General features: G+C 34.0%; 1 protein-coding gene across 6 annotated transcripts in view; it reads right to left on the reverse strand.

The window, feature by feature from the left end:
• LOC136409178 (GDNF-inducible zinc finger protein 1-like) overlaps nucleotides 1-26382 on the reverse strand; it is a 79158-nt gene that overhangs the window by 33339 nt on the left and 19437 nt on the right. For 2 of the 6 annotated variants that reach the window (XM_066390523.1, XM_066390522.1), the window contains exons 1-2: nucleotides 21917-22008; nucleotides 21428-21510 (exon numbers count right to left, since the gene is read on the reverse strand). The exons of 2 other annotated variants lie outside the window; for them this stretch is intronic. The gene's annotated coding sequence lies outside the window, so the exon portion shown is untranslated. Of the gene's footprint in view, nucleotides 1-21427; nucleotides 21511-21916; nucleotides 22023-26382 lie in introns of those variants that run through there. 2 more of the 6 variants (XM_066390521.1, XM_066390520.1) reach the window with 2 other exon arrangements.

A 26382-nucleotide genomic window follows, 5' to 3' on the forward strand; every position in this document is an offset into this window, starting at 1 on the left:
TTCCTTCTAGGTCCAAAATAATTCCCATCGGCAAACCTTTCAAGTTAAGATTAACTGCTCTTTGACGTCAAATGGTTGACTTTTTAACAAAAACGCACAACTTTAGATGTCAAAAAGGATATTTCCTATTTCCAAAATAAATACCATTATTGGAAAAGCGAAAAATGAGTCAATATAGAAATTATAATTGTCATGTGGAAGTTTTGTCACTTACGCATCTCCTTTCATGTTTAAGCTCATAATGAGAAGCTTTTGGTTGAATTTTGCAATCTATCGTTTTTATCTGGATTTACAGAAAAAGTCTAATGGTGTCAAATCTGAAGGTCATGTTAACTATTCAAACGTATTTCCCAAATACTATTCGTTTAATTTTGTTCTAGAAAAATAGATCCAATCACTTAATTTCTAAGACCTACAAAACAGTAATTATTTTTTGGGGAAATTGTAAGAATCTTGCATTTATGAGTTTTAACTAATATTTATTATTCTTAAATGTCATTTAAATAAGTATATGTTTTAAATGTGATAACCACAGGTTTCTCATTTAGTTAAAACTTGTATATCTACAGCAGGCTGCTTCAAGTAACGAAGTTATTTTTTCTGAGTTTACCTATTGCAAGATGTGCATTGGAACCTAGTTTATTCCCTATCAAAGATACGTGTTTTTGGAATATGTTTAATATTGTGGTAAGCTGGCTCTGACCTACATTTATAATTCATCGTTGACACTATAACATGTCTCCATGATAAAATTAGCAATAATATCCAAGGAAAAATTGGCAAATAGGATGCATATCTCTTTAAATAATTTAAATGCAAGCAATATAATATACAGTATGTCTCATTTGAGGGTTACAGCGTAATAACTAGTTTTCCTTTTTTGGGTATTCTTTTTTTTATTCATCAAAGTAGTCTCAAAAATTCAGCTCACGAAGGTTTATTAAAATTTAATTTAAATCGGGCAAAAAACAAAATAATTATTACACTGCTACATACTTAAATGAGATATCTCCATAAATCAAATTGCCTCTAATGACCAAAATTCCCATTTTAATGTTGTGTGTTTTCCGATGTTGACTTGGAGTAAATCCTATTTCTTTTTAACAACAATGTAGATAACTAATGTTTCTACTAAAACTAAAAATTAGTCTGATGAAACAGGAATTTAGTTAGAACTCATATACATTTTTATGGACTACTTCATCAGTCAGGCTTAAGTCGAAGCTACGTGTTATCCGAAAACTGAGCCGAAAGATAGTTAGAATTTTGATTGGGTTCTGATAGAGAATTGGCCATAGTAGGTAAACATCTGGTAACTTAAATCTGCATTATTAATCACCGATTAACGATCAAACTCCTGAACAAGAAGTCACGAATTATAAACGCACCGCGTTGCGCAATTGATTTGCTTTTCGGCCATGCATGTCAGCAGATTAGGTTGAGCTCTATAACCGCAAGATATACGATCACGGGTACGCCTCTAATACTATCACGTGCATCACACTCGATTCTAATTGGTAAATTTCCGTATCAGTAGGCGTTCCTTACTAAAAATGATAAAAAATAATGTATTTTTCATGTTGCGTTTTACGTTCAAGTCGGTTACATCCGCTTTCCAATGGCGAACCATCCACGTGTGGTTTGTAGAGACTGTAAATTAAACAACTTTTTAATACTCATAGATAACGAACTACGCAAATATTGTCTTAATTACAAAATAGACTTCGAGGAATTCGCATACTGTGTAGGAATAGTTTAATGACAATCATTTTATTACTCTACAAGCCGCACCGTTACGTAGGTTGTTGTGTCGGTTAGGGAACGGGTTGGGGAAATGGGAAACACCCGAGTTTCCTTTCAAGCGATAATCGGGGATCTGTTTATACGTTTTTCGATAAATTTTGCACGCGGTCAATAAAGCTGCAAAATCTGAACAAATCCGTTAAAATGTTGCTATTTTGGTCAAAGGAATATTAAACTTCTTATTAAGGCAAGTTCGCAACAGCATACGTATAAGTATGTAAGTGAAAGCATTATGAAGTTCTTCAGTGACACGTCAGTGGTCACTTTTTGAATATTTATGAGTGATGGACTAACACGGATAGTTATTTGCGTTATACATGAGAGGAAAGTTCTGCTTTTCCATCCGCTGATTGTTCTAGGGAGACTTGATCTAGGAGTTTTGGTGCAATAGATGACAACTACAATGCTGTTAACAAGTAGTCCCTAGGGTATAGTTAGCCATTACGATTTACAGGGCCGTGCCGTGCTTTAATGCTGAGAGGAAGCCACATTAGGTGGCATCCTTAAGGGGTGCCATAACAGGTGCCAACTCAAAATTATGTTAGAAAACATATTTCACAATTATTAGTTTCAAAATCAATTAATTTTACTTTGAAAATTGAGCAGATGAAAACGAGGTTTAATTTCGATATGAAACTGTCGAAGAACTCTTACCAGAGGGAAGTAAATTTAAACAGTATATCAATAACGAGAACAAAACCAGCCGCAAGCGAGTGCAGTCCGATTCAGCTGTTATCAAGATGGTCGAAGGGCTGTTTATGCTTGTTTATTTTGCTTTGTTGCTGTCTATACTGGTATTAAACGGAAGGTAATTTTAAGCGAAAAAACACATATGCATATCATCAAAGACAATAAGCTCCAGACATACCACAAAATTAAATTTCAAAGTAAGCATGGAAATAAAAATAGTCACTGTGAAAAGAAGTTTTCGTGTAATCGCCGATGAAGCGGCTGGTGTCCGAGTTTCTAGTTAATAGCTGCTATTGAAAAGCACTTGCTGTCGTGCGAAAATTCGCGTACTCCTTTACAAAACGTGAGGTCATTGCGAACAGCCAGCCGATACCGTGCAACTTGCTTATGTCGCAGTTAAATAGGGTTAATAAGGAGAGTACCTTAACCTGAATTAAGAAATAGAGGACAATATTTATCTTTTATTTTATCTGCTATATAAAAATATGTAAAGCATGCATAGCGTTTTTTCTGCTTTATGCATATAATATGAAAAATATTGCCAAACTTTCTAAGGTTACGTTCTAGTTATTAGAGGATATAATCTTTTCCAACATGCATGGAACGCTTAGAAAATAATTTATTAGGTTAGTTGGGGTTAGGTGAGGTATAGTGATATCAGAAACTAAATCTAGGCAATTTTTATACTGCAAATTAGATTATGCGTTTACGACAGATTTAGGTTTCGCATTAGATTAGCGGATAGATAGTTAATCTCTAACTTAGGTTCGTGCTTTCTATTAACCACTTAAAAATATATCAGAATTTTACTGCAAATACACATCTTTTTTAAGTGTAAGGTAATTTTGTTCGGTCTGGTATTCACTATAACTGGACATTTCTTCGCATTAAAACTAATCACAATGTCCCGCTTCTTGCTGGTTATTGTGCCATAAACTACTTTTTTTATAGAAAAATATGTTGCTTTTTTGTACTTTAGAAGCAAAAAAGCTACCATTTAAGCAAGGTACAAACTACATCAGTTCTCAAATCGCCATTAATCCCCAATTTGACTTGTGGGCTTTATTATGGGCTTTTACTAATAATACCATGTATTTCGTCCAGTTGATCGAGGCGAAATTGTTTTAAACATTTCCACGTTAATTTATTTAAGATGATTTTGGATCTAATTTTTTATAGAGTTTCTGAAACAATAAAGATAATACTGATAACTTTGTAATAAAAATTGATTGTAATAAACGTAATTATTTTATTAAATAATGTTAAATGTTAGGATAGTGTTGGCTGAATTTTCGCAAAACTTTATGAATGATCAAGAAAAAAGGAAAGAAAATGTTGGACAATCCGGCGACATGTGTTTCTACTTATTGGTTTCATCAGGCATATTCGTACGCAAAGTAGGTATACACACATCTCCAAACATATGTCCTAATACATAACGTACACGAAAGAAAAGCATATGGAAGCAACAAGCAGCCATGATGTCATATTAACCAAAATATATTCTTCTGCTGGAAATTCATCCAGGATATCTACTGTCGCATTACCATATCATCTGCTATGGTTAGCCGCTTATTACGACTCTTGCTTATATTTCCACAATTCTAATGTTTAATTCTACCATACCAATACCATCGTTTTGGTTTCTTGAATCGAAAAATACCTAATTTTTCTATAATTGCTGCCGAAACTTTATGTTGTTGGTTTATTTATCATCAAAAATTAATGAATTAATTTTCAGTTTTATTTTTTGTTTTGTCTGTAATGGTGTGTATGACTGTCCTTTCTATGATACGCTTTGAGCGGTTGAAGCGCATGGTCGGCCTAAAGTGATGAAAATCTGCTAAGTCCATTTTCAGAAATTTCGTTTTATTTGCCTTAATAGAGATTTTATATTCCATGTGTAGGTATAATATATTGCTCTAAATTTATCTATAACTTTCGATACACGAGTGATCTCCGGAGCAAAATTTCATAAACCACATTCTAAGTGTGACTTCTTTAAAAAATATTTTACTCTTAAATATGAAGACATTTTTTTTTAAATGGTCTATTATTGTGGTTACAGTTGTTATTTACTAATGAAATACATCATTTTTAGCATAGAACAGGTGGTGGATGAAATTTTCAAATCTATTAATCGTACATCTAAATAAATATTTTTTATGCCTCCATGAAAATGGGTTGATATGGAAACTTTCATACTCTCTTTGTATACATTGCGTTTTTTAACGTACAATATAGGTTATTACGTGTTATATTTTGCCCTTGAGGATAAGCTCTGTTTTACTGGAACCAAAGCTATGAAACTTGGCAGGTGCTAATTTGGTTGTGCCAAATTTGTGTTAGTAAATTTATTGAGTTAAAAAAACTTACATGAAGTCCTAAAAAATTGATTTATCTTAAAAAATAAACTAGAAAATACAAACTTGAAGAAGACAACTGCATTTTTTAGGATATCCTGCAGCTTCTTTTTTAATTTAGTAATGTTTAATTATCCTTTACCACGTGGCATAGCTTTAATTCTAGCATTGCACTGAAAATACTATCCATACCAAGACCTAAACTTAGCAGTTGAGAATGATCAATGATAATAATTTATGAATAATTTTAATGGTCAAATTAGTCATACCTCCCGCTGTTTCTTGTGCGTTTTGAACTTTGTTACACTCGATGGTTTGCTGATATATCATTTTAAAAATATTTATAATATTACTCTTCCGTTCAACAGTGAATCGTCTGCAGCACCTCGTTTTTGCGGGCAATAAACCAATGCCATTAACAGTTCGCTAGTCGCACAAGAACTACATATAACACAGATATTTTAAAATGGTACATTGACATAGTTCAGTCATTAGGTTTGGGGTTATTCTGCGGTTTTTGCCTTATAATTTATTGTACTATTTAACGCACTAAAAGCACTTGTTGAAAATATTTTTTAACTTACTCCCTACATTTCTTCACCGGTCTTAGGTATTATAGCAGGAAATGTTTGTCAAAAATATGCCAAAAATGCCATGAAAAGAATTGTGGTAAGGGATGTGTGGTGTTTACAAACACTTCACAAATGTTATAATTTTTTTCTCATTTTCGGGATATCTCTCGCACAAAACAAAAATATCGCATTCTGTCTTCCATCAATAATTATTATTTCCAGTGGCTCTATGAGGTTTGGGTTTTAAAAATAAAATGTGATGTACTCATATCACTCATACTTTGTATGCGCATATTGCATGAAGTTTGTAAGCCATCTAACCACAGTCCAATACTTAAACGATGATAACACTTTGGGTTTCCCTAAAAACTGTGTTACGTAACTAATTCGCCGAGGTGCTGAGAAGTATTTACCAGTTGAATTTTTTTACTTTTTGTAAGAAATTCACAACTTACTATATCGCAGGTCTAGAATTTTTGCCGTTTCCTCCAAACATTATTCTACTGTAAATTCATTTTCATTTTGAGACTTCAACTGGGTCATCTAGATCATTAGACGAACTTTGCATCGCGCGATTTTTAAGCGGATGAAATTTAAAAGATATCATTGCTTTTTTGCAAAACTTGAATATTTTTTCGATCGAGGAAATTATGCATAAGCAACATCTCCTAATTAGAATTTAAGTAATTGTTATTGTTGATAAAATTAGAAAATGTTGTGAGGGACGTGAAAATTGGCGTTATACTGTTTGTTTTGCCAGTTGTTTATTCTAAACTAGCGTTGGTCTACGTAGACGCTGCCTGTAGAATAGATGGGAGAAGATGATTAATTTTTTATTTTCAAATAAAAATGTTATGTGGAATTCCATCTGGAATTCAATAAATATTTATTATTAGAGTCGTCACGATAAATTTGGCTTTTTATCCAAGTGCTTCTAGTGTTACATATCTACTAACCAGAATCTGATTTTTAAATAAAATTCGCCTATTAACAATATTCTCTATATCTACCTGTCGAATAATTTAAAATCAAAATTAATAGATAACAAAAATTGCAGAGCTGCTGCACTCTCGGTAATCTTTGGCACCTTTTTCTATAGTTGATTTTAATAATAATGGCAAGGTAATTGCAATATTATTCTCCTCGAATATTATATAATAATAGCTCTGTATATGCCACGACTATCAGCATTAAAACCGACACAAGCGTAAAATTGTAACTTTTTTGCCGTTTTCGAATTATGCTCTTTTGTAGCTCGCCGTCTATGCAAAATCACTTCTAGTTTATTGCACTATTAGAAACAACGTTACGCAGCGATATTTTCATCCTCATCGCGTATGTTCCTGGCAAAAAGCTGTCTAATTGCCCATCTTAATTACATTCAAAGGCAAATCTTTTTTCTAGGCTAAGGCAATTTTCAGGCTACAGTAATTACCCAATGACGGTGCATTGTTCTACGGTTTTTGTTCAAGACGCTACACCTACCTTCAACCATACACATTGAGGTATTAAAACCACTCAAAAAATGTGCAAAAACTCTGTAGCTCGTTTAGGGCCATGCCTGAAGAATACTATCATGCTCTCCTGGTAAGTTCTTCAGAGCATGATAAGCCCTGTCGCTGAGCTTAATTTATGTGTTTGCAGTCGGTTGCATGGAACTAATAACAAAAGCACCATTGGCGTCCCACCGGGTGTCAAAATGTGATTGCACACTCATAATTCTAAACGTTCCCCTGAACTCATCGTAACGTGAACCCACTTACCTTAGATTCTTGTTAAAGATACGCTTTGTCGTGACTAAGCCCACTGGGCAATTTAGAATTTATGGGCCTGTTGGGATAGGTTGTCTACAGCGAGGCTAAATAGTAGTGTTTTTTTGAATATGAACTAGTTTGTGTCAATATTGTGTTTCTGCTATTTCTAGTTGGTGCGCAGGTAACGGAGCTTTGCTGAAGAGGCAAAAAAACGGTTCTCATGATTCCTCCAGGCCCTGAGAAGTAAACTCGTTCTGAAGACCATAACTTGAGTTTTGACAATTTAAGGTGTGAAGTACCGATAGCTAATAATATTTGAAAAATTAATGATCAAACAATTGTTTGTGACAAGAGAAAAGGATGGGCAATTTAAGCATGGATTAGATGACTTCTTCAAAACTATTCCCTCAGATATCCTTCGTTTGCCAAAAAACCTCCGATTATGCAGCAATAAAACTCATTAAAGCTGTAAGGCTCAGGGTAATATTTTCATATCGGTAATATTATTATACCCTACGCACTGTATGCGTAGGGTAAATTTCTTTAAAACAATATTTATAAGGGATCTACTGTTAGGGGAAGAGGGATACTTTTAATTTTCACCGCATTAATACTAATTAAGTGTATTTACCAGGGACTCAATACTTTTTTTGGATAGTTCTTATGATAGAAATGTTTTTGGGGACGTCTTTTTACAATGCCACTCTAATTCAAACTAACTTTTCGAGAATTTTTTTTATGGGTTATCGGTTTCCAAATTTTAAAATGAAATACGAATAAATTGCGAGGAATGAGCTTTTACATGCAGGAAAAGTAAACCTTATTTGGCAGCCCAAAAGCGCGTCTTGACTTCAGCTAACCTGAATTTATCTTTTTTAAATCCGCCTTAAAACGTGAGAAAAAAAGTGTTTTTCAAAAAGGAAAATCGACCCCATCTGAATATATTTATCTGAGTGTGAGGACAATTTCACATAACTGGAATATTGTATTTATCGTATTTTTACAAGCTGCAAAATTTAAACTTAATATATACTTATTATTAATAATAATTATAATATAAACTATAAAATAATAATATAAACTTTGGGTAGTCTTAATTGCTCTATCGAATAATTAATTATTTAAAAAAAAAATAATATGTTGCACAGTATAAGTATGATAATTTGTGAAAAAATCTATATAGCTTTTAACTAACAGTGCAACAAATAATCATTAATAACAATTAAGAATTAAGCTGAACTAAATGTTGGGACTCAAAGTTCAGTATTTTGAAATTGCTGATTTTTATTAAATACGTACATCAACGAGGGCAATAATTTTAGTTTGTTGATAAGAGTTTTTCTCTGGAAATTCAATTCCAAAAAAGGTTTCAATGCATTTAAGCAGGTAACTGAAAAATGAAAAAGAAACCCAATCAAAAACTCCCGGATATTTATTATTAACGATAAATTGCTTCGATTAAAGAAAAACAGTTAGTTATTAGCATTTCGCAGGTCTAATCGGCCAACAGATGGCTTGCACTGATGCTCCTAAAAAGGCGCTATTCGATATGTGCACACACATGTATTAATTGAATAACTACCCGTGACGATCCATTGAACGTGAGAAAATTGCTTTTTATATGATTGGAATCTTTATGAATGGTAAATTATGGGATGTCTTCATTTTGGCTTCAACCTCTCGAATCTTAAGAACCAAACACAGTAAAGTTGGCAAATTCAGCACCTCTCGAGATGTCTCATTGCTTACATAATGACCTGACAATATTAAGGAATCTTAAAAAATAACTATTATAGGAAAATATCAATTGTAGAGCCATGTACCCTTGACATTAAGTGAAGTGTAATTTGCTTCATCATGCTTACTTCAGCTCCCCATTAATGGTAATTTGTGTGCATAATGGGATATGATTGATAAGTTATATCACAGTTAATGAGCGATATTGTTATAATTTGTATTATTTTCGAGGGCAACTTGAAAACTAGTACCAAACACGGAACTGTTGACTTTTCATCATGTAATGGACTGAAGAAGTCATTTCCATTTAATCTAAGAATCCTTGCAAACAACGTAAAACAGATAAATACAGGTATTTTTCTAATACAGTCTTCACGACGAAACCGCGCAAATAATGACATAAAATTGCGGTACTTGTCAAGCAAAGTACTCGTGAAGACCGAAGTCGATCGTAGGATAATGGCCGAGTGTGGTAACCTTTAGTGCGACTTTAAATGTTATGTGCGTTTTACATTAACCGTGAAAAGTGAACGGAATTACTATGCACACAAAGTGAAATGCTAACCAAGACCGTGTTATTTGCTAAAATGTGAGAAGTCTCATTTGTCTCTGATGTTATGCTGGTGGTAGGTCGAAGGTATCTTAAGGTATCGAGAACGCCTTAAAATTTTACCTACTGTAAAATCAATTTCTTAAATTATTGGAAAATTTTATTGGTCAAAAGACGTCTCATTAGAAATTCACCCTATAAACACTCTTTTTTTAAATCTATCGTCATTAATATTCTGCAAATTTACCCACTATTGCATGGACAACATTCATCTGAAAGCACTTTATTAATCTCTTACGCCACTACTCTTTGATATGATTAGTATAATGATAATTCGATTAATGAATGCGATATACTTGTTCGTTTCTTTACTACAGGATACACTAACATGAATTATGTGTTTTAATACTTTAACATGAACTAATTGTGTTATACAGGATGGTCTGATTGCCATGACTGAATATTCTTCCTACCTTATAAACTGCTAGACTTAGATGGTCGGTTATATAAGACGAAAGTTGCTAAATTTAAAGGTAAATTAAAATTCGCAAATGGTGTTAACATATTCGTTTATGAAATAATGAGGAAAAGTAAAAATTTGTCGATAGAACTTTTTTCAAAATAAATTCATAATTTTTTTGAGATTTACACACTGGCCGAAATACTTTTTTTTTGCTATTTATTTTCTGAGATACTGGTTCTACCTCATTTTTTAAAATACGGACTGGATATTTTGGAAGCACCTTTTATCCCTAATTCAATTTTTTAACACCTTTCAACGTTTCATTTGGAAAGAGCCATCGTCGGGGTTTTTTACGAAAAATTTATGACTCCGGAAAAAAATAGGTTTTAAACTGTATGTTCGGAAAATTATTTTATTAATAATATGATGTTTTCACAACGTAACACGTACCTTTTAAGTGAATTTGAGATTCGGACAGAAATTTTCACAAAAAATTTGATGATGGCTTTTTTCAAATGAAGCATCCAAACGTGCAATATTGTGACTTATCATTGAATTGGGGATAAAACGTATTTGCACAGTAAAACCAAAAATATAAAGCTCGTACCTAAAAAATTGAAGATAGGGTCTGTATCTCAAAAACTAAACGACAAAAAGGAAATTTATTAACGTCAGTTCACAGGCTGAAAAAAACTAATAAAATTTAATTGAATACTAATTTTGTAACTAGAAAGTTCTTGTATTTCTAAACCGATTGTTTCAAGAACATTAAAAAAAGAACGAAGAACGATCTTATATTGTTACAGATGTGTTCAAATATTGGCTTTTGCGACATGAGTGTTGTTTTCCTTGGAAGGCGTGGTGAGTCCTAGACTAGGGTTGTAAACTGTGAAAAATCCGAAGACAAATAGACTAAATTGCGATGTTTAAGCCGGTTAAAATATTTTAAGAGGCATTTGCATTTCTCCCACATGCACTTAAATTAACGCGGACCAATTTTTCTCATATAAAATACGTTGCTGTCAGACAATACTGTTCTTTGATTACATTGTTCATGGCATTTAAATGTGTATAATAAATTTTCAGGTACACTTTAGATTCACTTTAAGGAGAAGTGGTGAGGAAGTGGCCACTTTCCCTTAAAGTCCAAAACCCCCTCCTCTCCAAAGCTATTGAATGATTGAAAGAGTTGAAGTTCGAAAGTCTTAATTCTAAGGTAAGATATGCCCTAAGGAATCTTAATTAACTTCTATAGGTAAAGAGCTGATTAAGCAGAAATGTGGATTTTAAACTGTGAAAAAACCAAAGAAAAGATTACATTTCTTAGCTTTTATATTACAGCATTTCAAGGTCTCATTTTCTTAAATTGTCGAAGGTTTCTAAGTCCTCTAGTGTGAAACGACGAATGAAAGCTTTATTAACTTGTGATCATTTGCCCCTTACCGGCATTTACAACACGCAAGTTCTCATTTTCTTCAAGGGTCGAAAGGTTCTAAGCTTTAAACTGTAAAATACCGCAGCAAAGTTAAATTGGCCTGGTTCAACTTTTTATTTAACAGAAACTATCGGCAATTTTTGAGAAGTTTGCAAGAAAACAAATTAAGTTGAAAAAGAGCACGAGTGACCACGTTTTCAGTTTAATATGCATGATTGCAAAGTTGTTCAAAATAGATTTATTTTTGATGCAAGAATAATACATATACAGCAAAACGTAAATGCTTGAATTCAATATTAACGTATCATATTGAGTATTCCTATAATCATCTATCCGCCAGACACTACTTCTATTGACCTTTTATTTCAAATAAAAATTCTATGACTTTCGATTCGTCGTATATTGTCAATTTAAATGCATTTATTTGATGTTAACTAACGATAGTACTTGCGAATTTAGATATTCACAACAAGTATTCGCTATACAAGAATTTCATGATTCACAACCTCGAATTCTGATTGAAATATTTCTGTATATTACAACATTGCCAGGGCAATGAAGGAAATTAACGGAGCTAATAGCATAAGTGCATCAGCATTACAGCACATTTTTACTTGAAAACGTTTTTTTTTTAATTGCATTAGTTTATTTTCACATTTTGAGCGAAAGAGCCCGACACCGAATGTGGAAGGTTCTTTTAACAAAATGGGAAGATGACCAAATGTAGTTTTTAAAGAACACAGACTTTGTTACTTTGAAGCACGAATACTACGTAGTGGAGTATTTCCCTTATTAACAAAATTAGCATCAAACCAACTGCTTATATACAATTTTAAGGTTTTTTTTGTTGTACTTTCCCTTGCTTTTGTATTTTATCCCAGGAGTCATCCCTGAAGCGAGATATCTTTAAAAAGTACCCTCAAAGTCTCACTTTTGCTAAACATTGATACGTTTGTTCGATACCTTCAGAGTACTTCGATAATTACGTTCCTCATATGGGTAGTTTGACATAAGAAACATATATTGGTAATTGCAAAACTTCAAGTAACAGCCAGAGAAATTCAAGAAAACATATATTACCGGCCAATAAGGGTCGCATTATAGTGGCTATATCACGATTCGCACCGCAACTCGCATCACATCTCGCACTTATGTTGTTAGGTTTTTCATTTCAACCATATGTCAATCAGGCTTAGTTCGGTGCAGCTAATATGGGTTGATGTTTTTAGTGCTTACATTAAATGCAAATGCATTTTTTCGATGCGTAATCTTATCACATATCACTCGTAAGTAATATTATATTTCGAATGTACAAGTGATTTTGTGCGAAATCATTATAAAAATATTACTCGATAAGTATTTTAAAAATGTATTTTAATAAGTTTTGAGATTCGTAAATGTTCACAATTATTCTGTGTAAAAATACTTATATTAAAGTATATTTAAAGTGTATTTACAAAAAATCTCCAATAGTGGTATAATTACCATTAATTGCGCTAGTATAAAGTATCGTTGTAATTCACCAGCAATTGGTTTACTATAAGAATGAAATACCATACATGTTTCATTGTCGAAATATCAAATTTAACAGACCAATGAAATTCTCATTTCAAGGCAATTTCCTTTTAAAGATATCCATATTTTCAAGCAATATATTTTTTTATTTTTAAGTCAAAACTAACGTAAAATCGAAGCAGAGGTCAAGCTCTGTGAAATTCGTCATATTTTCGTCGTTTGTAAAACTTATTGCTCTATAAGCATGAAAATGCTGCTTTAATAAAATGGTCTGAATGGATTCTTATCTGTGAAAAATTTTTAGCCCTTAAGCCTTTTAGCCGCATTTAAAAATTTTGCTTTATAATATCCTTGAATTATTTTTAAATCATTGAATAATGCATTTTGTGGTAAATTGATGTAGCTTTATTATTTTTAAATTTTTTGAAAATGTTGTTTTATCGACTTCTACACACAGTTAAAAAAAAAATATCGACTTGGAATCACCCTTTATAGTCCATATTAAATCGAATTATCAAAGTTCCATAGTTCGAAAAAGTACCTACTGCTTGAAATTTAGTTTCCATCAGGTTTCCAAAACTACACAGTTTGAAAAGAGACATTTTGAAATCGGGTTAACTCAGTTTACTTCGCATCTTGAGCAGCACACTTCACCTCAAGTTGCTTCGGGATTTACACTTTACAGGTATTTTGAAAAAATAACTATCCTAAGATGAACTTTAATTATTGAAAGCATTAATTATTAAAGGTTTAGGAACTAAATTCTATTTTTCTCAGAATAGTGCCTTTAATGATGATTTTTTTTATGATCTACAAACCTCAATAAAGTATATTGAAGTCTCCCAAGAGTAGGTTTATGAGGAAATCCATTTGTTAATTTTAATAACGAAAGGGAGTGTCATTTAAAAAAGTTTTTTGCAAATTACAAGATGCGTTAATCGTGCGAGCCGAACTAACCTGAAGTTCTTTTTCCAAAACTAATCAAAGCGTGTGAAATTCTCAGAATAGATTCCAGCAAACAGGGAACTGATTAGTCAAAGTCGAAAAATTCTGATTTGCGTACATTAGAATAATCAAGGTTTTGGAACTCCTTGATAAGAATTTCTGAACGGTAGAGCTAACTAGAACAAATCCGAAACAACCTTAAATTTCCGAGATAAAATAGTCAGTATATTAAGAGGAAACTCGATAAATAAGTACCAAAATTAATAAAAAAAACTGAACAAACCTGAATTTTTCCAAAATACAATGGCCGAATTATTTTTTGAAATTTCCAAGACGAAATTCTGTCAAAGAAAGCGCGTTAAATAAACCTGAACTAACCTCATGAGGATGAAATTTTCATCAAATAGGTCATTTGGAAAACGCTTAATATACATTTTTTCGATAGAAAAGTCAAGTCAGTTTGTTTTAATGATTTTCCAGTTTGAAGTTTAGTCACGTAATTTCATAAAAATATCAATCTACTTGACTCGATGAATGCCTTCTACCATTAGAGAACACATTTAGTGAAACACTTCGCGTTGTGAACGGCTCAAATAAAGTTCGATTTTGGCAGCCATTGCAACTGTTTCCATTTGGCATAAAACTGGGGAAAATCGCTCCGCCCAAAGAAGTCAATGAGTCATAGGTGTCAAGCCGCCCTCGGTATTGACCGTCCAGTTCGACTGGGGTACGTGTTAGACAGTAGTGCTTAATTTAGTGCGGAAATCTAGAAAGCTTTAAGGAATATAACAGTAGTAAGCTCGATTCAATTAAAATATAAAAGCCGCTCAATCAAGTACTAAAATGGTGTAGCTGATTAATACGAGCACCCCCGCGGTGGTTCTCACTCAACTAGACAGGTTGTGAAGTCGAAAATATCTCGTCGTGACTTCGCTAATGGTCCAATTCTGCAGTTTCTCGCTCGCAACATTAAGCGGTGTCAAGCCACTTGTACGTTTTAATTTTTCTCGACGCTTTCTGTATTATGTGAACCATTTAAACTTGTGATTAATAGTCTTTGTTGCGAGTATTGCACACAGGAAGAGGTATTACAAAACGTAAGGAAAAGGGCGTTAAATCTACAGAAGTCAAATAAATTACCAGCGTTGGTTTTCTATATAATAGTCACTCGAAGTGGCGTTCACTACTGGGTGCTTACTAATGGTGATGGTGAAACAGCAAAGCAAATTTCTGAAATTTACCTAATTGATTCAATAATAAAATAATGAAAAAGCAGCCTTAATGCTAAAAATAAAATGCACGATCACAAACAACATCATTTTGTAAAAATGTATATACATATAGTACAAATCACGAACCTTTTTATTCACGTCACAAAATGCAACTATTCGGAGGCGCTTTACGTAATATGACAAGTATGATTGCCACTTAATTTATTGACGTTTCCCAGTTGACCTGACAGCCGATATTCTAAAAGCGTCAATTTTCGTTAGCTTTTGTTGTTTTTAGTGTTTTAAACCCTTGTTTTCTTTGTTCATCAACTTTGGCGGTAAGAATTTGTTCTTTTTAGAATTGAAATAGTGCTCTTGGTTATTTATTATCGGTGTCGTTACTGTTATTGTTGGTGTAATGACCAAGTTCTTAAACAGTCGATGTAAGGAGCTAGTAGTAGTAAAGAGAATTAGAAAGTCTCACTTATATTTTATTGTTTTTCATGATTATTTAAGTGAATCAGAAATTTTTTTTAGTGTTTTAGTGATTAAATATACTTTTTTAAATGTGTTTATTCAGAACATTTCCTCATAAAACGTCCATAGACATATCATTAACCAAATTAATGTGCCTTTAGATTTGTTAATGTTTTAGCAGCAAAGATTATTATTACTTTTTTGCTCATTACTATGGTAATATTTGTTCTGAATCTAACAATACTGTTAAACACCGCTAAATATTGATAGCGTTATACCAATACCTGACAAATTCCTGCAACATATTAATTTTGAAAAGATGTGACATCAGTGCTCATATGAAGCCTGTGACGTGAATAAAAAGTTACATGATTTGTACTATACTTAATAATTTAGCGAATTACTTAGGAATGTACAGGGAGGTCAATATCCATATCGGTCGATGTTCATATAGGAAATTCGAGTAATTATAGGAGCTAGAAAAAAACTAATAGAACACTATTGATGTATTTTTTGCGGTCTAGTGGAGTGATAAAAAATTTTCGATCGTTCTTTGGTTTCGAGCTACTTTCCATATTGGCCATTTTCGGTTCCATACTAGCTATTTTCGATAAATCCTCGTCATTTAGTTATTACGTTTGCTATATAAATACAATTGTTACATTAACATGACACTTTTTTGAATAGATAATATTGATGTCAACGAAATTTTTATAATTCGATAAATTTTTCAGTTATAAACATATATTCCTATATTTTTTAAATATAAGTAGTGGTTGATTCAGGCATCATTAGAAGGGGAGTTTTTTTAATTCAAAATGAAGTGTGACGTGCGGGAACTAGTATGGACCGAAGATTACGATTTGAGTACTATATTCCTTTGCCTTTACCTCTTGGAGTTACCGAGATCCCTTATACGAACATCGAAATTTGCCCACTATGCGCAGTAAAAAATAATTTTGACGACTCGGTATGAGTCATTTTTAAGTATGAGGTGTGTTGTACGATTACTGTTTAATTTCTTATTGAACTCGATGTTGAGAAAAGGTATATTGGAAAAAATGAATTCTGCTATGTCGTGCCTTTTTGACCGATTTTGTATATTTAGAGATTATACATTGTTTCTTGGCGAGATAAATTCAAAAAGAAGCTTAAAAACTTTGAGTTCAAGAAAATATCCGTTCCCATTCATAAATCTTGTATAACATAGTGAATATCCTCAAACGAGTCGTCGCACTTTATATGAATTCATGCATCATTGTGTGTTACTTCTTACTGGTTCTCGACAAATCCCACAGAATCTCTGTCAGGTTTTATGACACGTAAACCACTATCTTAAAACAATTTAGTCATTAAAACACGATTATTACGTTTTATACCGGCGTTCCTCTATGATTCGGCCGTATATGGGTACTTGCGTGCATGTATCGGCAATTTGTTCTTACAGCTCGCTCTTCCTTAACACAAAAACCGATTATAGATAATTTTTCGAGCAAGTGACATCATTTGGGCTTATTTTGTATATGGGAAGTGTTTTAATTGCGATCATCCGCTTATTTTGATCGACGATAGTGTGACACGATTTACATGCTAATTGGATGGAATTGTAATTAGTTAAGATGCCACACATTGCGCGTGCTACGATATGTAAATTTTCCATTCGGCGATAAATTGTGATTACTGTGATGATAGGTTGTGACGAAATATATACTATATATAATGATATAATAAGTACCTATGGTACTCTTTTTCGCTCTAAAACTTTGTAAGATTCCACAAGAAATAAATTCATTCCTATTATTGACGTTAAAAAAGATCACTTTGCGCACTCAGAAAAGTGCGTAAACTATGCGCATGCGCATTTAATTAAAAATATGTGAAGTGGTGCTAAGTGTTAATATTTCTCGTTTCGATTGTTCAATTATTCATTATTTTTTACTTTATTATCTAATGTGAAAAATAAAAAAGATATATTTAAAAAGTCAACAATAAATTAATTATGTAAAACCAATGATTTCTTTGACCCAACATTAGTGATTCAACAAATAAATTTAATCAATAATCGAAACTGTATGTCAACGCGTCGATGATAACAAATTATCGATTACTCCAAGAACGTATCATTAAATCAGGTAGTTAAATCAATAGCAGTACCTATTCTCAAGAATTTAATATTAGATTCAGCTGTACCGTTCAGATCAAACTGAGCGCAACTGCAAGGGAGACTTTTTGCTTCTGTCCTTGTTTTTTTTTAATATACTCTGCAACATAAGACAAATGTAAACATGTCTCGAGATCAAAGTCTAGCACAAGAATGACTAATGGAGAATTCGGGCATCCGGATGAGGAAAAGATTCCTTTTCTGCTCGCGAATTAGAGAACTTGTATGTGTATCTCGTTATTTCTTGAAAAGAGTTTGGGAAAGTTGCTGGACGGATGCCTAAAAGAGGGTGCTCTTGAAACTGGACAGCAGCATGTCAAACTAACAAATCGGCAGAATTGGCCCTTACCCCCTGATGGCAAAGATCAGTTAATAATTGAACTTGAAGAGATTGGCGGTGGGAATTTTCTTGGACGTAGTAGGAGCGTTTCTCAATACACTGTTAAAATCACTATTCGATGCAATAAAAGCATGAGGAGTTGAATCGAAAGTTACTAAATGAATCCAAAATATGCTGAAATCCTGAATCATTGCAACCACTTTATATATTGCTCAAGGTGACATTTAGAATGATGAGGGGCCCTCCACACGAGGATCTATCCTGTGGTCGTTGATACTCGTAGACTAATTGTTACTGTTTACCACTCTTATTTTGTGGGGAGTGAAGGTACAAACGCCCGCGACGACTAGGATGTGGAGATTCCACAAGATGTGCAAGAACTTACCAGGTATGAGGCTCTTTAAGAGGTTCCGGATCGGACCATGGGAGGAGAAAGTTCCCTGATATAGGTAAATAGGCAACAAGTGAGAATTGCCATGGAGGTTTACATAGAACGGCTACCCTTAGCTAACTTGCATAGAATGGGCATCTCATCGACTATCTCTGAGGAATTGAAATCCTGACTGTGTTGTGAGGAGGAGGAGACCATGACGCACGTTCTGTGTGAATGCTCAGCAATTGCCAAACACGGATTTGATTTGTTCGACAGGGCAGTAATTGGATCAGAACACCTAAATAGGATATCAATTGAAAAGTCCATAGATTCGGAATAAACTTTAGCATACTCGTACTTGGAGACCATCGGTAAGGCACAGTGGAGTGCCTTGAGTTGAGTGGTATTTCATGCCTCTTTAGCATAATCTAGTTATAATTATTAATAAAATTAAAAGATCGTCATCAAAACATATACTTACGAGAAAATGATAACGAACAGTATAAAATTCACTTAAAGCTATCTCAATATTCTCTAATGAGAAAGTGTATAAGATAGTAACTGAAATTCCCATAGTTCAAATTTGGACCCCATTATTATTCTTATCTTGCATCAAACCAAATTGTGAGATTGACCAAATCCTCATTTCAGCTATAAGTAGCTCCATTTACGTATTCGAGTTTAAACTTTAGTTTGCAATTGTTATAGACAAAACATCAATTGTCACTAACACAATATTGAGCAAATAATAACAGTAGTACATAATTAAGACCGTTCTGCATTAGAAAATAATACTTTACTACACTAGTGCGGAAAAAAGTAGTTCCACAGTTTCCCCACCGATTGGAATTCTAGGGAAAACGCGAGATTTCTCGAAAAATTGTTGCGATTGGTCCAATTTTGCTAACTCAGTTATGAAGTTAGATGACTTGCATTCAATCCACACCTCGTGTACAGAAAACTGTATTTTCCTGCACATGAGTAGAAAACTTCAATAATTATAGTGCCATATAACACATAGAGATGTAAAATGGATTAAACGCTTAAAATACCTTTTCTGATCTCAAAGGCTATTGAAAATATAAGATTGGTTAAATTAGCAATGTCGTATTTTTGAAAGGTTATAAAGCTGCTAATCGATCATGTTATTCCTGATTGAATTCAGAAATGGTAATAAAGGAAAAATTCGTTAACTACGCATACTTCTTTTCATAAGGAATTAAATCATCAAAAACAAAATAAGCAATATTATGTTACATTGTATACAATTGCTTTTCTTTGTTGGTTTCAAATATTCTTTTAAGAAAACCAGAGAAATGAAACGTCCATAAATTTGATAAAGTGCTTCCTGATAGTGAGGGCATATTTTGAAGGAGAGAAGATTTTAAATAATGTACCAAAAGACGTAGGTACTGATTTAATACATAATATTATACCCATAATATTTTTCCCAACTAAGCAACTGAGAAGATTCTGATATGATTCTAATGCGAACATAAATTCAAAATGTTACCTCAGCTAATTACATTCTTCATTTTAATTAATATGCGCACCCTACCTAATATTCTTTGCTGACATCTTCGTTACCATTGCTATTTCGGTTCGAGTAAGTATTTGATTTTACATTAAGACGGCAGCATAAAGATTAGTAACGCTATCATTTTAAACACCAATATTTACCAGTAGGTTATCCGAAAAAGACGGAGGTGAGAAGAAAAAATTGTAAAAAAAAGATCAAAAGATGCAAAACGAAGGTAATACTGTTTTTTCATTTGATTCTTGGTGGTTTTTTGCCTTCATGATTGATGATTGACTTCCTTGGCCTGCACGCTCTCCAGACCTAACTCCTTGCGATTTTATTCAATCTAAAAAAATTATATCATTATAACGGAGAAGTGAATGAGGTAAAACCAAGATAGCCATGGTGAATGGTGATCAACTTTATAATTTTTGCCTTCTTTTAATCTTTAATTGGGTTATTTTTCATTTTCATGTGGTTTATTTTTTATCTAAATTCTGGAAACTCAACGTGTGTCTTATTTAAAAGTACTATTTGCCTAAAAAGATTATATAGGGCAATAAAAATAATTTCGTTATCATTGCTGTTATGGTAAATTATTTTATTAAAGGTGCGACAATATTTTATAATTGACCTTGCCAGATTACTTTAACCCATGCGTAAGTTACGTTACCTAACATATCTTACTCACATTTTTCAGCTTAAAAGCAGTTTCCGAGAAAATTATAATAGGTAATATACAGAATTATTGTATTAGGTGGATTTTTGCTATTCCAAACCCATTAAAAATATATGTAAGTAGAAGTTTCACATTATAATACGGTCTTGAGCTTGACTTTCATCAAATTAAGCACATTTTACGCAATTTCGCGCTTCATTATTTGTTAATTTTATTTTTTCTTGATCGGAGAATTTGTACGTAGTTGGTAGGTACTTTATTTATAGTTTTTTAAATCGGCCATATAAATTAAAACATTAATTTAAACTCGAAGTTTTGTGATATTTCCAGGCTAATACATGTGATATTTTGAAGTAAATTTGTCGGTCAATTAATTTTTTTCAAAAAATTATTTTTGTATCCTGAGACCTTTAATATTTTTACACCTATGATGCCATCGATCAGTTTTTGCAAGACTATTAATATCAGAATCAATATGAAATTTAAAATTTTGTGGGCTAAGAATTCATAATTTTTCATCGTTGTACACAGAAAATACCTAGATAAAATTAGAATATAGGTAATACTTTCGTTGAAAAATATTGGGTTTTTGATATGTATATTTTGCTTTTGCACTTTCTATGTGACTAATACTACGGAAACACTTTAAATGAGGGATTTAGAGCTTCTTAGAACAATAATAAGTAGAGGTATAATTTATGGTCATATAGCGTATCAAAATTGGTAGATAGATTCTTATATAAATATTTTCTAAGGATTCTTACGCTGATTATTCTGATGCGATGGGTTGAAGTGATATATAGTATTAAAGCAAAATTAAACAAATATAGATTTAATTACCTTAATGGAACTCTAATGCGCAAATAGAAAGACATAAATACTGATGTATCCTTGTCACCACACCGCCAATTACGATCAATCAACTGAAAATTACACCAATAAAAACTAACTAATTACTCATAAGGGCACTACTGAACTAAAGATTTTTGATCTTTCATCATCCATATTACTGATGACATAAAGTGCACGCATCACAGACAGACCGACCAGAGTTCGACCGCGGTTGTTCGTTTGGCACACAAATCCCGAAAACTAATTCAAAAATTCCAATTTAAGGGTAATTATAAATATTCGAAAAGATAAGGGTAGTTGTCGCAGCTAAACCCGAAAATCGCAAGCCGACAATTAGCCGGTAATCTTGATCGTAACGGTTGCGGGCCCGGTGCCGAAAACTCGATCGGACCCCTTTTACTGGTGAAGTGGTTCTTTTTCAGGGGGTACTGGTACTACTTCCTTCCGGTCGGTTGTCTGTGTGCGTTTTTCGCGTACCTTTGAAACAGCATCGGTCGGTCGGGTCGTCTCGCGAAATCGCTTGGTTCGCGTCCGGTTACGACTGAAGTTCGGCTTGCACTGTCGCTGTCGCTGTGTGGCGGCGGTGCACGCACGTGCGCCCGGTGCAAGCGGGGGCGGCGAAGGGGGCAGTGCCCCCCCTTTTTAGGCCCTTGGGGACGCGGAAGGGACCATCGCGTCTTAATTTCGGACGGGACGGGGGTCAGACGCATTGCTGCATTCAGTGGCGGGGATTGGGCACCGCCGACGGGTGGCGGCGCTTGTGATGATGGTCAGCTTTCATATTGAGAAAAGTCACCTTCGTTCCGGTTGAGATTTCTAGAAATGTAAGTACAGGGCCTGTTGCAGGGCAATGACTTCAGTAATAAAGGGGTGCGAATGAATCGGGTTGGGCATTACGAATTCTCCACCTACAGCATCGGGGAACTTACGCTACCGCGTCTGACGCTAATCCGCGGCGAACCATTTTGTGGTCCGCCGCGGATTAACGGATAGGCTACGCATCTATATTCCAATTATGTGAATTTCGTGTTAGTAGGTTTGAAAGTCTTGTCACAGTACGGACACCACCGTTGACTCGGTGAGAAATATGGATGTGTTCAAGTTGAGCATCACAAAATATATGTGGTAACGGGTGTCGATTACTTGTTGCGTGGATTAAATTTTTCCATATATCTCTGTTTTCTTTGGCATTTTACGGATTCGCGCTTTGGTGTAGGAGTAGAAAATCCTTAAACATATCCTCATTTTATTTTGATTTTAAAAATGGTTTTGATTTTGGATATACTGTTGCCGAGATTGTTGTTCAGAGTTAAGAATAAAGTACCGTTACAATTTAGTTTAGGGAATATAATTTTAATAAGTAGATCACTCATTTGAGCTAGGTACATAAACCGACGATCGGAGCAGAACACACGGTTCACATGCATAGGTTCTCTTCAGACACATTCCATAGTAGCGATATAGTATATACCAGCCATAAAATTTTCATTTATCATAATCATTGTATGAGCTCATTTCATAATGGGAGTAGTGCTTAGCAAAATATGCCGATTGAGCCGAATCAACTAGTCCATTTTTATCTGATATAGTGCGTATGCTACTTAAGCGCTAAATCATTAGTGCACTGTCAACTTTAGTTGAAGGCTAATTTCTATCTAGATGTTGAGATAGAATTTGGATATTGGTAAAATTCTTGGTTTATGCAAGAACTCGATGGCAGTAAAGTTTACAATGCATTAATAATTTTTCTCTAAAATGGCTTTCTCTCGTGTAGTTTCTTATGTCCCAATTCCATTTATTTGGCGAAGCCGACTGGTCAAGTTTGATATTTTTAATATATCAATTTTTATCCAAAAACCCGCACTAAATTTTGAAGCTTCACTTCGATTTTATATTCCATTCTTGTTTAACTATATTTCCTTTTCTGATCATATACACTCACTTTCACATGAAATGCACCACCCAGTAATAATAATAATTAAGTCTTGTAATTTTGGCAAAATAATGCTTCATAATAGAGTATCAAATGATCAGACTTTCAGTAAAAAAGAAAGAATGCTAGTGGTTTTTTTGTCATCGACTTATTAGATTTTTTATTCAATTTAAATAAATAAAATAATATTTTCATGGAAATATCAGTTTATTTTGTTGTTGAACTGTGAACAAGACATCTCAAAATGCCCCCAGTGAGACAGCGTCGAAATTTTTCCCACGTTTCGGATTTGGATAGAAGGCGAATTATCGGCATGAAGGAGGGTGGACATTCTTTTCGTGAGATTGCCCGAAGAATGAATCGGAACCACACCACGATTGCGAGAATATGGTCTTCATGGTCTGAAGAAAGGATTCAGCGACATCGTCCAACTGGACGTCCTCCCCGTAGCAGCAACGCACGTGAAGATCGACTTCTTAGATGGATGGCCATTGGTGATCGATTTTAAACAACAATGTCTGTTGCAGTAGATTGGATGGGAGCTCTAAATCGTCGGGTGTCGATGGCAACAGTTTACAGAAGAATTTCGTCTTTTGGCCTGCATTCATACCGCCCAAATCTACGACTGCCACTAACCGCCCAACACCAAGCTTCCAGATTGGCCTGGTGTCAAGAACGAATTGATTGGAATCATGAATGGAACAATACCGTCTTCAGTGACGAGTCGCGATTTTGTTTATGGATCAATGATGGTCGTAGAAGAGTCAGACGATATCGAGGTGAAAGAAGAAATTTGCAATTTTCTGAAAGGAGCCACACAGCTTTAACACCTAGTGTTATGGTCTGGGATGCGATAGTATGTGTTGGCCGAAGATCTTCTCTTGTGTTCGTTCCAGGAACCCTAAACCCACGTCGCTACATTGACAATGTTCTGAGGCCAGTATTAGTACCTTTCATGCGAACTTTACCAAATGGCATTTTCCAACAGGATAATGCAAGACTACATAGTGCGAACATTACTCGACGATACCTGGAAGAAGCACAATTGAAAATACTGCCTTGGCCTGCACGGTCACCGGACCTATCGCCCATCGAACATCTTTGGGATATGATGAGTCGCCGTCTTCGAAATTTACCGAGGCCTCCAAACAATGTGGATGACCTACGACATCATCTTGAGGTAGCATGGAATGAAATACTCCAGGAAGATATTGATCATTTGTTGCAAAGCATACCGCGAAGAGTACGTGCTTGCATTGCCGTACGAGGCGATGTCACTTATTATTAATTTTTTCATTATCAAATGTTGTATCTTTTAACTGAAAGTCTGATCATTTGATACTCTATTATGAAGCATTATTTTGCCAAAATTACAAGACTTAATTATTATTCTTACTGGGTGGTGCATTTCGTGTGAAAGTGAGTGTACTTAAGATAGGGAGGAATTCGAGGTGAATTGTCACAAATTAGACTGTATACGAGGGCCAGATTGCTGAGGTATTTTGGTGGACGAAAATTCAATAGCAATCTACCTCGATTGTTTCTTAAAGTTTTCGTTCAATTTTTGAACGGTTTATAAAACAATGTAGGCAGTACAAAAGAACTAAACCAGGATTTCACGTTCGTAGCATGACTTGACACCCTAATTTATATTTTAGAAGGATTTTTTGAACACAAAAATATCACTCCCTATTGCATGTTTGACATTTCTTCAAAAATCAACACAAAATCACATACCGTCAATGATTTCATGTGGATTTTGATTGGATTTCATTGGACGAACGCGTCATGCTACGATTTTGCTACTATCCTCAATGTCAAAAACATCAATTTGGCTTCAACGGCAACCTAGCTGCGACTCAGTTAAGTCAAGTCAGTATCAAATTTCGATCCCACGTGTCATTAATAAATCTAGATTAACAGTTGCAGATCACTAGTGCCCTTTGAGAACGGTTAATGGTAGAGAAAGGAAATGTTAAATATGTGAAAAGGACCCTTGACACCAAATGGATGTTTTTTTGGAATTATTTCTTCACAGCATGAACCAAATTTGAGGATTTTTCAGTTTTTGATATATAATATTCTAATACAAAAATGTAATTACAGGTGTATTTAATTTGGTATCATGTGTATCGTGACTGCTTCATTTTATACACCCTTTTTAGTTTCGATCAAGCTCCGTCACACTCGTGAATAGACCCGAATAGACTCGGATCGGGCGGGTCAGAACAACATAACACGTACGTAGTGACCATTACTCTTTCTTTTGCAAGCCAACTCATTTATGCATTAGTTACTAATTTAATTAATCTTACCGTCCTTGGAAATTCGACATCTTGTTCCCTGTATAATATTCCAAACACTGTCATCCTGATCAGATCATGATTTAGTTATCGAATAATAATATACATATATGATTTCCTATTGCGTGCATGGTTGTTGGAATAATAAAAAATAATTTATTTCTAACTCGAATTATAACGTTAAGCGATGGCGATGAGTGTCCACCATTTTTTCAATTTCTAATTAAATTTATTACTTACACTTTTTACTTGGGTGTAATGTGGGTAATGCTAATTAAAGGAAATGAACTGTCTTTTAAGGCTTGTTTAACAACCCTTTTAGTTAAAATGTGGAATGATTAGGTCTTGGAGTCACATTATTCTCTTCGAGGTGGAGAAATGGGTTTGGAATAGGTCTTAAATAGCAATGGTTCAGTGTGAGTAACGCGATGCAAGTCAGTCGTGTTGGTGAAATGTTAAGAATACTCAGTATAGATCCCGAAAGCAAAACATTTCTTCTCGAAAGATATTTTTTTCCTAACAAGTGCGGAAAAGGATACGTTCCTGTACGCGATTCGTTTCGATTAAAACTAACGTTATAATTATATTTGTAAATTCGTTAGGAGAAAATATATTATATAATCTGGTAAGACCGCTCTCATCTGGAATGTTCGAGAATGGTGTTGCGAAGCAGCAGAATGTACTAGAACTTATTTTCTTTGAAATTT

The sequence above is a fragment of the Euwallacea similis genome, chromosome 5 (assembly GCF_039881205.1).
Source record: "Euwallacea similis isolate ESF13 chromosome 5, ESF131.1, whole genome shotgun sequence".
Lineage (NCBI taxonomy): Eukaryota > Metazoa > Arthropoda > Insecta > Coleoptera > Curculionidae > Euwallacea > Euwallacea similis.